The following is a 14,141-nucleotide window of genomic DNA, read 5'->3' as shown; positions in this document are numbered from 1 at the left end:
CATTATCCATTTAAGGATATTCCACTCATTAAAAGCAGCCTCGTACAATCCTCTTGACTCTCTCCACTCTGATTTTCATTACTATTTCTTTCACTTCATTTAGCATTAAGGTTGAAGGGAAAAAGTATAAATGGCTATTTGAAAGTCATCTGATTGGATATATTAAGGTTTTAGGCTTGGTCTGAATAGAAAGACAACTTTATGACAGTTATAATTTCATGACAATAAAAAGAGATGGTAGTGCCCACACAGAGCATCAGCAGATGAGTGTGCAGGTCAACCAGCAGCCGATGGCTGGGTTTCTCAAGCCCGAAGGGACTCCCGGAGCCCAGCAATCCTTCAGTGGGGACTGGAGGATTTCATGAACTAAACAAAATAGAACCGGTGACCAAATGAGCAAGGGGAGGTCATGGAAATAAAAATAAAACAAAATGAACCGTTAGGATTTACTGCAGAAGAGAAAAGAGAAGTTAAGAGGAAAGAAATTTCAGACAATCTGCCCCAAAATAAGGGGCATATTTAATTTCACATAAAATTAAAGCAGTGGCTAGCCATAGCCAGACACAGACTGGTAGTTAACAACAGATGCATTCCTGTGTTCTCCTTCCATCTTCACACTCTGTACTTGCAAGTGCTTCTAGACAACACTGAATTCCACTCAGAAGCCTCGAAGAAAACACTTCTAGATAAATGTACTGATGAGTATGATGATGTAGAAAATCATCCCCTTGTTCAGCTAATTCCTTTGTAAACCCAAGCCCAGATTTACCTTTTTAATTTAAGGATTATTAATAAATCTACTATGATTAAACCTTCATAATGATATGTGAATTATTTGTCTCTAGCTCCTCTCCCAAGAACAATTAGCCTACCTTTGCAAATTAGCATTGGCCCTTTTGCAAAGAACCTCAAAGACACAGACCTGACTTACCAAAAAGATGGCAGAGGCTCTAAAATTAATTAGCTCCACTTTATATTTCCATTATCTTTTAATTGGAATTTCTACAGGAATTTTTCTTTCAGAACACTGTCTACATTGGCAAAGCAAAATGGAGCTTGGAACCAGGCACTAATTTGACCAGTGTGTAGGGGCTAGCCATGACACACTGAACCTAGCAAAGATGTCTGCAAGGAACCCACCCAAGACAGGCCTCTGAAAAGGCTGTGTGCAGCTACACAGATACCTAGAAATCCCTATTCCTGAACCACACCAAAAAAGAATTTTCTAGAATAGAAAAGGGTTGTATACCGTGGGAGGAAGAGCTTCCTCGCAAGACAGAAAACCTTCGAGAGTAAGAGTAAAAACCATTGACTAGGTACTTCTTATTTGCCAGATACTATTCTAAGAGGTTACATGAATTAACTCTTAATTCTCATAAAGGCTCTATAAATTAGGTACTATCATTACCCTCACTTACAGATAGAGAAACTGTAGTCCAGTGATATAATCACTTGCCCAAGGTCAACCAGATTAGAATTTCAACCCAGGGTGTCTGGCTTAACAGCCATGCTCTTAACCACCATATAGACTGACCCACTAACTAAATGTTTGCTGAGCACCTACTATATTTCTAGAAATGTGGTTACGTACTGGGGACACAGGGGTGGGAGGGGACTAGACAAGACCCTGCAGCCAGTGTAATGGGAAAGACAAAACTAAAAACTAAAAAGAATGATCAGAACGAAAAAAAAAAACTTTCTATGTCAGACACAAAATCTGTTACTTACAAGGGAACGCACTGACAAAACTGAAAATAAACAATTTTAAATTTCTGTATGACAAAAGAAAAAAAATTACCACCCACAAAGTCAAAACGGGGAAATATCTGCAACACGTAAGTCAGACAAAGGACTAATTTTCCTATTAATATGAGCTGCTTTCAAACCAAATGATAAAAGAGCCAAGGAAATACAAAGACAATTCACAGAAAAATAAATACAAATGATGTATAAACATAGGAAAGGAGGATCATGATTATAGAAATGCTTATTAAAATGTCAATGAAATACCAGTTTGCTGTTTCACAAGTCACATTAGTAAAGATAAAGTATTTAAACACAGATCCTCTCCAACCCTGCTGCTAACAACAGTGTGCACTGGAATTACCTCTGTGGAAGGCACACTGGCAAGATCTATCAAGATGTGACATGCATGTTCCCTATACCCCGCAATCCCATTTTGGGGAATTTATCCCATTTATATAATCATACATGTCAGCAAGAATGTGTATATGCTTATAGAAGCAACATCTGTAAATAGTAAATCAAGCAAACAAATAAGTAAATAAATAGAAACAAGCTGATGGCCATCAGTAGGGGAAGGGTGGAATGATGGAACACCATGCCATGGATAGTACAGAGTTGTTAGAATAAAAGAGAGGTCCTCATGGTTGGTATGGAGGGGCTTCTTGGAAATATATTTAGGGAGGGCAGCATAGAGAGCTCTCACTTTTGTTGGGGAAGGAAAGATACCCAAGATACCCACATGAATATATTGCCATCTAACCATGGTCCAGTTTACTGTCTGAGGACATTACCACTAGAATCCTCATCCTCTCAAAACAACTGTGGAGCATATTTAAAGAACAGTTGGAAGAGGCAACCCATTATTATTAGCCTGTCCAGGGTGTCAATGCATCTCACTCAGACTTGGCTTGGAGAATTACGTGGATGGTGGCTCGGGCTTCAAACATCTGCTCACAGACTGTTTTGGGGGGACTTTGTGAAGAGTACTATTATGAATTGAAACAACAGAAAATGTCTAAAATATGTGAGTTGAAAAGTTTGGGTAGGTAGATTACTTTTTTACGATCTTCCATTTTCTCTGTGTAAGTTTTCAATTACAGAATGTACTATACAGAATATACAAACACAGAATCAGGTTGTTGATGTATTGTCATATTCTAGTGTTTACTGAGCTCCTCGATGTGGAAATTGTGCTAAGAATTTGCAAAGATCATAAGCAGAAACATAGTGCACAGTTTGAATACATTTTCCTAAGTATCTATGAGGCAAAGTGGAGGAGAGTTGTTAAATTGTCTTACGATGCCAAAATGAGTGCTTTTATCCAGTATTTAGACAACATTATAAAAATGAAAAGAAATCCAGATGTTTGCAAGAATAAGTAGATCTAATGATGAAAAACTCAATGGATGTAATTAGGGTAGTTTACTTAAGAGTGGAAAAACCAGGCCCATGTACAAAGGATGGCCTGAACTTACACACAAGTTAGCCAAGTGCAAATAATATAAAAGAGATGCCACTTTTATGAATTGAAAGCATACTGTTGCTGCAAAAGTAAGTACAGATTGGAGTTAAACAACATCATGAGGAAAACAAAGAATCATCTCAGTAAGTCTTCATAGACTATGAGCTTCATGAAACCCACAAGCAACTGGGTCTGACTTGTTCCTTACTGTATCCTTAGCACCTGACATAACTGATGCTCAACTAGAAATCCTATAGAATGCATGACCATGTTCAATAGTTTTCACTCAAAAACATATTAAACTTGGGGCGCCTGGGTGGCTCAGTTGGTTAGGTGTCTGACTTTGGCTCAGGTCATGATCTCAGGGTCCTGGGATCCAGCCTCCTGCTCCGTGCTCAGCAGGGAATCTACTTGTCCCTCTCCTTCTCCCTCTGCCCCGCCCCCTGCTCATGTGCCCTCTCTCTCTCTCAAATAAATAAATAAAATCTTTAAAAAAAAAACATACTAAACTTCAGATTTGATTGGAAAGTGCTTCCTCTATGATCCTGCCCTGACCTCACTAATATCTGTGAAATGTGCTCATAACACCCAGTACTTTCCTTTCACATGATGGTAAGTTATTAGTATCAATTCAATTGTCCATCTAATGTGCTTCCATTGCTTGGTTGTAATTCCTTCATAGCATCCCCAACTCTGAGCACTCCTAGACTGGTAAAAGTTGAATGTGTAGTAAATACTTGTTGATGAAACAAATGACTAAATTACTACATTTGTTTGTGTACTTGTACATTTGTTTGTTTACCATCTAGCTTTAGGTTATGGGGATTCAAGAAAAGAAACACAGAGCCTTGGGGCGCCTGGGTGGCTCAGTAGGTTAAGCGTCTGCCTTAGGCTCAGGTCATGATCCCAGTATCCTGGGATCAAGTCTGGATCCTGGGGTCGAGTCCCACACTGGGCTCCCTGCTCAGTGGGGAGCCTGCTTCTCCCTCTCCCTGGCCCCACCTCATGCGCTCTCTCTTGCTTTCTGTCTCTCAAATAAATAAAATCTTAAAAAAAGAAACACAGAGCCTTGCTCTCAGAGGGCTTCTCAACAAACCAGAAAACCAACTTAGTGCTATGGTTTCTATGGTATGTATAGAGGGATTAATAAAGAGAAGAGTCATTTTAACTTGGGTGGGTCAGAAAGAAATGAAAATAATATTCAAGTCTTTATTATTGTACAAAACTGACTTGTGAATTCACAGTAAGCCTACAGGAGATTCAACATGAAGCCATGAAAATCATTAAAGGTTTGGGCCTTGCTGCTATATGAAAATGGTACCAGCATCTGGGCAAATGGATGAACATGAATTGAAGATGACTAGCCAACATAAGTCAAACTAAATTAAAATGCTGTCCTTAAAGCAACACACTCTGACCTTGGCTCAAACATCCGTACTGCTGCAGGTTCATACCCATCCCACTGCAAACTCCAGGCAAACGGACTTGGTCACACACTCATGCATACATACGCACGATTTCTAGTCCAAAGCGGCTGCGTCTGTTAGAGTTGCTCCCAGTGAGACATGACAATCCCCTAGTGAGCTGAATTGGTCATTGGGCCCAGGCTCTCTTCTAGAAACTACCAACTGCTGTATGGAAATTCCAAAACTTGGATGGAGTCAGATTCCTTATAAAAGCCCCAAGGGTGGTTCAGTGTGTGATATATGTGTTCTTCTATATTAGCTCCCTAAACAAGGAGTCTGGACAAGAAATCATAGTGGAAAGTAAGACCATCTAACCTCTGTTGTTTGGTTTTGTTCCATCACCTGCAACTCAATCAAGTTCACAACTTAAAAAGCATGCCTGCCCCATTAATATGAATTATTGATCAACTTGCAAGAATTACAATTTCTCAGTATGAGAATCTACAATGTTAGAGATAGAAGGGAATCAGAAGTCATCAACACACTCCTTCAGCAAGAAACAAAGTGATTTTGGTTCCTTGGAAGTTTACCAAGCACTAAGTATAAGTCAGGCACCTGGCTGAGCACTCTCCTGGCTGAGGGACACAGATGCAAAGACAGAGCTAGGGAGCCATCCCGGGGTCCGCCAGCCCATCACACTCAGACTGGGTTTTAAATATGCAAATCAGCAAGGATAAAAAACAGTTACATTTAACAGGAGCTATAAAATGGTGTTATTATCTTGTAATGGTTTTATTTTGAAGATTAAAAATTTGGTATAATGATGCAATACTTATGTAAATGACCTATATGATTTTGGAGGAGGCAAAAGGGATTTCATGTTGATCATCTTTTTCTTCGGTCAGTTACACTCCACCATCACCATTCATTCAGCACTCACATCTTTGAACATGAAGACCATCAAGACACCCAATATCATTATCTCTAAATTGTCTTATGCTTAAGATCTATGATTCTGTGAAAGTTTATTTCAAAGCATTCACCTGTCTCCCAGGGGAGAAATAGTCAAACCTGTGCTATGGACTTTTCAATACCAACTTGTTTCATTCCTTAGTGTTCTATTCCTGAATATTTAATGGAATGAGTTCCTCATGACTTGTTTCACCTCAATTTTATATGGCAGGGATTCCTAACTGAAGTTTGGTGTTGCTGGTTTTTTTAATATCAGCATCATATATATTCTCTAAGAGCCTTCAATTATCTTAAAAGATGACATATATCTTTGATTTTTTTTTAAAGATGAACTTTGACATCACACAGTTAACTTTCAAAAATGTTATCCAGATCTTTTAGGAGGAGTAAAAGATATTGCTAAGTCAATGACCTAAATCCAAAAGAGATGGGAATATTCTATATATTGTGTTAAGTGGTTTCAGTTCAAGTGAGCATATTTACCTTTTAATTATAAGTGGAAACATTGCTCACTATTCTTAAAAATTATAGCTCACCAACTTTTCGTGCCAAAAATGTTTTGAAACTCATTTTATCTAACTTTTTTAACTGACTTAACTTGTTAAGAAAAGGAATATATCATATATATGAATCTCTTTCTCCTCACTTGCTTTGCTTCCTTCCTAAATTAAAATTAAAAAGCAATGGAAGATATTTAAAATCTCATCCAGTTTTCTAGACCATAAGCTTCCTAAGAGCAAGGCTTATGTCTGCTTGGTTCACAACCTAATTCTCAGAACTTAGCACAAGGCCAGGAACAAAATAAGCCCTGGGGCGGGGGGGGGGCGGGGGAACACTTGTTAAGTGATGAAATGAGCCCCCTCATTTTACAGAGAGGAAATCCAAATCCTAGAGAACAGAGGTTAAGTGGCTTGCCAAAAAAGTGCAGCCAGCGCATCAAAACTCACCCCCTTGCCCTTTCTACTCTGCAACCATCTCCCTACTAGTACTAATATCCAAGTCATGATACTTATGACCATAACTAATTGTTTCTGTTTTTATTCTCTACTCTTTCCAGGAATTAATATGCACTCTCTTGAGCCCACAATTTGTTTGTTTTTTTAACCTTTGCCTCTGCAAACAGTCCATCTAACTTTTCATATTGCACATTGACAGCCCCAACCACCCTACATAATACGCAGAGCAACTTCAGATTCCACACATTAGCCAATGAACAAAACATTCCAGTGAACTCATGATAGCCCAACCTCCCAGCCAATAGCTCTGTGTTGGCTTCATTGCCACTTAGTGGAGTGTTCTTTGTGAATACTTAATTGCTTTTTTTTTTAATTTTTAAAATTAAGAAAAGACCAAAGTGTGATACTAGTGAGGGGAAACATGTCTAATAAACTCAAAACAACTGAGACAAGCTAAATCATTATGAATGCTAAAGTAATTATTATTTACTCTTATTCATGCACTTATGAGACCTAATCTGGTTTTACTGTGAAGAAAAATAATAATATTATAATATTAAAGGATACATATGAAATGCTAGAAGTTGTTTCTAGAAGTCAATATAGAGTTTAAAACACCACAATGTGTGTTAGATCCCTGGTCACAGCGCCCCCTGTAGTACAGCGATCTATCATTCACCTTACCGACTCCTCACTTGCCCTGTCTTCACAAACATGTTCTGTAGGAATACATGGGACCATCTGTACTCAAGAATGAGAGCCATGGATCTCCTTCATTCCCACGAGGTAAATGAGTTTCCATCTTGAGACACCTCTCACAGTACACTGATGGGATAGGAAACTTTGGAAAAAGCCAATTGTGAGACAGAAAGGAGAAGATGGTAATAAAAATAGTGAAGTAATGATACTCAATGGTAAAGTGATTTTAATTTCTAAAAGGAAATTATATTCCTTACAACGATACCAATGTCTATTAGGCAAAATCCAATTCAATCCAATTTTTCCCTCAAACACTGATTAACTCATATGGATTTGCCGAGCAAAATGTATGTCAAATAGAACATTAGAGTATATTTGTGTGTGTGCATACCACTTATGTGTCTATCTCCTACTGACTTGTGATAACTGAGGCACTGAAATCTTTTGTTTTAAAATATATAACAAAATATTTCTTGTAACCAAAATACCAAAATGTGATTCTGACGAACGGCACTATTATGAAAATAAATATTCTGAATGTCAGTCACTTGACCATATTCAGTTTGACAGCTATGCTCACAAATGAATAGTACATGCTTTCCAAAACAAATCATCTGCATTTGAAAACAAGACTTAAAATGCTCAATACATTCTCAAACACATATACATGCAAATGACAGATTTACATACAGAGTTTTCCTTTCAGGATTTTAAAAATCATTTGCTATCCTATGAAATGAAAATATATGGTGTCCAACAATAATAATTTTTAGGTGCATATGCATTTATCTTTTTTTGTCAATCTCCTAAGAAGTGGGAGTTTCTAGACAGTCATATTTGAATCCAGATTTTTTTTTAATGACCGAATTATAAACCTCTACAATCAGACATCTAGAGTAGAAATGCCAACTGTAGTGTGTGCTGCCATAATAATGATACCCCCAAGATCAGCCCAGTGCTTGTAGCTGTGGCAGGGTCCCCAGGCAGCTGGATAACTGCTGCTTGATCATTATCCCTGCTAAAACTGAAGCTACTGAAGTTTTAAAGAATTCGTATCTTACTGAATTTCTTTCATCTCTAATAATTACTAAACTGGCATAATTACTTATACTAGAGGTGGAATGTGATGCATGCTAAAAGCCCAAGCTGCCTAAAATTAAAGTTTAGGGAAAAAAAGCCACGATTCTACTTAGTTTTCAAAGATTTATCTTGTGTCAGGCTTTTATGCCAAGAGTTGCATAATTATTTAAACCATTTAAAAGCTTTCCTTACACTATTTGATTAATACTATAACAGAGCTATTTAAATTTACTAATGTTAACTTTAATGTTTAAGTTTTAATTGCATTATAATAACATTGTTGCGGAACGTGTTTTAAATCAGACAAGTACATTTTCACTACAACAAAAAAAGGTATGCAGTCCCAGCTAGGGTAACTCGTAATCCCCAAACAAAAAACAGGAACATATTTCATATTTAATTGAAATGGGATTAGAAAGTTGCACACATCCCCTCCACAGAACTAACTTTAACCTTTGACAGCACAACAGGAGTCAATGGAGAAAAAAAATTAAATACATCTGGGAAAATACTTAGCCAGAGGTTTGATTTGGAATATCAGCCTTCATATCAAAATTTCATTCAATTCAAAAGCATTCTTTAACATATACCTAATGACAACATTTACATTTTTAACAATCCATAAGGCTACTAAAATATGATGCAAGTGTTCCAAGTCTTAAAATTATTTTCTCCTTTAAAAGTAACTAAAAACTCAACATGGTATCTATTAAACCTAGCCATAAAGAATGTATTCTATGGCAACCAAATTAATGACATTAAAACGAGCAATGTGAATTCTGTCAGATGAATTAATAAAGCAGTAATAGGAAAAACAGAACTTTCATAAAATTCTTAATTGATCTTGGTAGAATTGCTCTTTTCTACTATCAAAACCTCTTTCTCCTCATTGCATGGTTTTACATCAAAATGAAAACTCAAGCAAGTATACTTAATATTACATTTCAACTTATGTCAACAAGTATTTCACGAGAATTCACCAGACTAGTCAATTCTCACAGACTTTCTTTAAAAATAAAAGGAGGGGAGCAAAAATGTTCCTATATGATGAAAAGAAATCTCCTACAAATATGCTAGAAGACTCGCAATGACCCAAAAAAGCAAGTAAAAAGGAGTACAATTACTGGGAGCAAAAAGTTGAAAAATTCTGCCATCACTATTAGATGTAACTGCTGTCAATAACGACAACGGATTTTAAGGGATATAGGAATACCCTGGCAAAACAAAAAAGAAAACATTATTAACAGCTTGCTTTATACAAAGCTGCTAATCTCAAATCCCTTTGTAATTTCATTTTTACATGTATGCTTTTATGTTCAATATCCTATTTTTTACCCTTTTTTGGCTGGGTAAATAAAAGCCAACAATCCACTCATGCATCAAACAGATGTTTTTGTTTTTAAGGCCAAGTGGAATCTTATGAATTTTTGTGCCCTCCTTTTAAGAAGATGCTGCCAGACCTGCTAAAATCATGAAATCCAGCGTTTTGGAAAAGACTCACTGGACCATCAGTTCTGGAACTTTGACTAGCACTCGTGGGATTCTTGCCAACTGTAATTGCTGTTTTTGTTTATGTCGGATTGTCTACTGATTGGACTGTAATCAATTTAATGACTTCAACATCTAGTCAGTATAATTTAGAGGTGGTAGAGGGAAGAAACAGTCACTGCTTGATAGATGAACAGAAGAACAAGTACAACTGTCTGAAGGGGGTATGGATATCAAACACTGAGCTTCTGCTGTGTTTCCAATAATCAGGCTTTTCTAGCATCCAAATCCAAAAGTAAAAGCATACATTGCTGTGTGTTGCACCATTAATAGAGCGTTCTGCCCTCACGATCATGAAAAAGAACATATAGATAAAGATAATATAGATATCTTCTTAATATTTTTTAAAACTCACCTTAGTTATTAAAAAAGGTAGTCATGTTTAGCTTATCTAAAAAGAATTTTGAGGGAAAAGCTACATAGTAAGTTTTAATTAAAAGCAAACTATGATACTGTCTTAATGCAACTGTCTTTTCACATAAAATTCAGGGCTTTTTTTTTCTTTCTATGGCATCATTTCCAAAACCCAAACTGAATCTCTAGTGGTAAGGTTTTTTGTTTTTTTTTTAAGAACTGCAACACATGGAGTATAAGAGAACCACACTTTTTTAAATATACATATTTCACCTGTCTACCTATAAGAAAATATATTTTGTCTTTGAAAAACAGGGGGAAATGTGTTTAAGTAAGGACGAGAGAGTTTAACATTTCTATTCAGTTTAGGGACTAGTTCAAGCTCCCTGAGATGGTTTTTTTAACACCTACCATTTTGAGAGCCTTTCCAGTAGAAAATACAGCCTAATAGATAGGTTTTCTGACTTTCAAAAGGTTATGGACTTAAAATCCACTGCCTTTTCATTCAAACTCTATAGTTTACCTTTCTTCTTTAAATTGAGGGCTACATTTTTGCCACTTCATTATATTTCTAATAAATTACTTCTTTAAAAAAAAAGCATTATAAGTACAAAAGAAGGTAAATGGGAAAAAGGAAAAAGGTCAATCATTAAGTGTGATAACTTCAAAATGTGCCAAGTTACAAAGGGTTAGCTACTGTGACAGCCAAGTTAAACAAGGTAATTTGGGGGCTCTCTTTCTCCCTGGTTCCCACCATTTCTCTCTAGAGGCCTCTGGTACAGGTTTATGAACACCTGAGGGTCCAGATATCCTAACTGTGTCTTGTGTTTAACTTGGCCATTTAAATGTCTAAGTGCTCGCCTCTCTCCTTCCAGCTTTATAACTTGGCTCTTGCTGAATATATCACACCTTCATGTAGTGGACCACTTTTTCCTTCTTCTGGTGCTTTTTAGAGTAAATTTCAAAAAAAAAAAAAAAAGAAAGAAAGAAAGACCCTGTTTTTATCAGGTAAAATGGCCGGAAAACTTCCATCAGAGAAGCACCACAAGAAATAGACTAAAGAGCCAGCAAGAAAAACAGAAATAGGTCACAATTGACCAATTTGATGCAACTGATTTGCTGCCTCGAAAAACATGCTGCCAGCAGAACTCTGTTCAGTCAGGTGATCTACTCAAATACCAGGTCTACTCTAACGAATGGAGATAAATTTCCAAGTAACACAAATGGGATAGAATGGGTGACTCGTTTAATTGTCTGACCATCCTTGCCTCTGAAGACTGGCTGTAACTCTCTTTCATTAAACAGAAAGGGTTATTCTGAAGATTTCGTAGTGTAAGGACGGAGGAGTAAGTTTCACGACTCAGTGGGCTGACGGACTTTTGATGCTAGCGCTTTGAGAGGTAGAGGGGTAAAAGAGTTTCACGTTTCAAAATATAGTTCACAGTTTTCACAAACGGAGAAATGAATCTTTTGGTGTTCAGCAGTTTCAATGCACTTTAGAGGAGGTAAGGAGACCAAGAAGGGCATGCCCCACTGCATCCAGAAATCTGGCACCTACTCTCAGGGAGGTGGGTTATTAGGACGATTACATTAAAGTTTGCTACAAACAGAAAACCTTGCCTAATTTTTAAGTAAATCTAATTCTTCATTCAAAATACTAAATTTATGAGAATACACAAACCAAATTCAACTATTAGTAGAATTTCCTGGTAGACCTTATTTTTAAGCATTTGGTTGAAAACAGAAACTCCAAACTTAACTGTCATATTGTTTTAATGTTTTTACCTGCCTTATGTAAACTACCCCCCTGAGATATAAGTTGCAAATTATGGTATCAAAAGTGACAGCCATATCAGAAATATCTTTTAAACCTTGTTTGTTAAAGAAATAGTATGGATGTAGGAGACAAGTTGGAAACTGAAGGCAGAACTTCATGTTTTATTTAGAAGGGCACATTGCATTTTCATGGTTTCCAATGCCTCCTCCAAGTTGGTATAAAGTAATCTGTGAGGTTTTGAAACACTGTCACTCATCTAATAGGATGAGAATTTTTATTTTAGTGAGCACACTACTAATCAGTTCTTCATAGAAGAAGAAACTCAAATCAAGTCTGCCTTTCTATGCCTGCTGGTAGCAAAGCGTTGCTTCTTGCTTATTATTATGGTGATGCCAGAATATCTGTCATAATAACACCTCCTTGGTTTCTCTATGATCCGAGTGTGACCTTCCAAACAATATAATGTACAGAATCCACACACTCAGAAGACTTCTAAAACCCATTTAAAAAAAAAAAAAAAAAAAAAAAAGGAGACCCTTCCAGGAAGACACGGGGAAGTGAAAACAGTGAAGAAAAGGCAAGATATTTAACAAGAGCCACCTAGAATGCCACTCTACTTCTCCAAAACCGCTACTAATATCATAATTACTCATCTGACATGGCTCATCTAAATATGTATTTTTCCAGGTAAATGCATACCCTGAAGAAAAACAAACCAGCTCTTTGGTAAGGACTGTACTATTTTTATTCCTGTCTTCAGCTTCTCACCCCCAAAGCTCAGCCAGCCCACCTGAGGCCATTCGCTGTTCTGGGAGTCATCCAAGCAGCTGATAGAGGAGAACACCACTGTGTTCCGTGCCCACACAGAAAATGGAAGCTAAATCTTTGTTTTTAATGTAAATATTTTATTTAGAGCTTGGCAGTAGAAACAGATGCTGTGTCTTCGTGGAGAAGATATTTGAATATTTTTGCAATATGACAATATAACAAAAGAATAAAATGCCCTCTTTATTCATTTCCAATTGCCTTTTCTTTTTCTTTTGTGCTTATTAACTTAAGAACTACACAGGTCTTGGTCGCAGGTATTTTGCAAATCGACTTATCCGAGATTGCCCTGCGAATACCATCAACTGAAGGCTCCACTTACTGCCCAGAAAATCCTACGTGCATGAGAATGAATCCTCTTTAGGAAACACGGGGAACGCATGCACCCACGATCATCAGAACTTCAACTATGAATTAATTCCAAAGGCAGGTGAACTGAATGCCCAGAGGCTGCGGAGAAGCAAAACCTTCATTGTGCAAACTTCAATGAACTTTTTAAAAATAAAAAGCCTCACAAATTACTGAGGGTTCAGGAGCCTCTCTGCAACCCTTTAAACCGACTGACACGGAGCGCTGTCCTATCAAACTCGGAAAGTTCTTCTTGCCAAGTGACTAGGAAGAGGTTTGTCCTGATACTTCTCTCAGCGTGACTTTTAAGGAAGTAGAGTCTCACGGCAAGTTCCCCGGACGCGAGCGCGGTCCACGGTTACCCTGACACCCGCGCACGCCCGTGGCGTTTATTTTTTCACTATTAGCGCTGGAATCTTTCAGGCCGTTGGTCTAGGTTTTCCCAGAAAATGTGTGGCCCACGTGAATGTAAATCACCACAAAAACTGTGTCAAGACACATGTCAGAGATTCAGCTCGCTTTCAAACTAAAACTTCTGTGCTTCGGGGAAAAAAAAGAGCGTTCCAATCTGCGAGGCCCTCCCTCCCCCACCCCGTCCCTTCCCAGGAGAAGAAAGGGCTTTGTGTGTGCGGTGAGGGCTCCGTTAATCGAGTTCATAAATACACATCGGCCGGGGACCGGGAAGGCGTGGGGCGCCCGGCTCTCCCTCCCCCTCCTCCGGGCCGGCGGCCGCCTCGGGAGACCGAGGCAGTACCAGGGGCAACTGGGCGCCGGGGCCCGGGCCGCCGAAGAGGAAGAGGATGCTGCGCCGCCGGGGACCAGAGGGCGGGGCCGGGCCGCGCGGACCTCGGCGGGACCCTTCGGGCCCGGGCGGGCGCACAAGCCGCCCTTTGTCCTCCGCCTCCGGGGACGCAAGGGCCTCCGCCGCCTCCAGCTGTCGCCCCCCACGCCCTCGTCCCGATTCCTTG

The 14,141-nt window shown here is 38.4% G+C and overlaps 1 protein-coding gene across 4 annotated transcripts in view; it reads right to left on the bottom strand.

The window, feature by feature from the left end:
* The window catches only part of ZNF521 (zinc finger protein 521), a 271,861-nt gene that overhangs the window by 255,407 nt on the left and 2,313 nt on the right, over nucleotides 1–14,141 (bottom strand). The window lies entirely within an intron of this gene.

Source organism: Phoca vitulina, unplaced genomic scaffold (assembly GCF_004348235.1).
Source record: "Phoca vitulina isolate PV1807 unplaced genomic scaffold, GSC_HSeal_1.0 scaffold24, whole genome shotgun sequence".
NCBI classification, from domain to species: Eukaryota; Metazoa; Chordata; class Mammalia; order Carnivora; family Phocidae; genus Phoca; species Phoca vitulina.
This window is presented reverse-complemented; position numbering and strand designations above follow the sequence as displayed.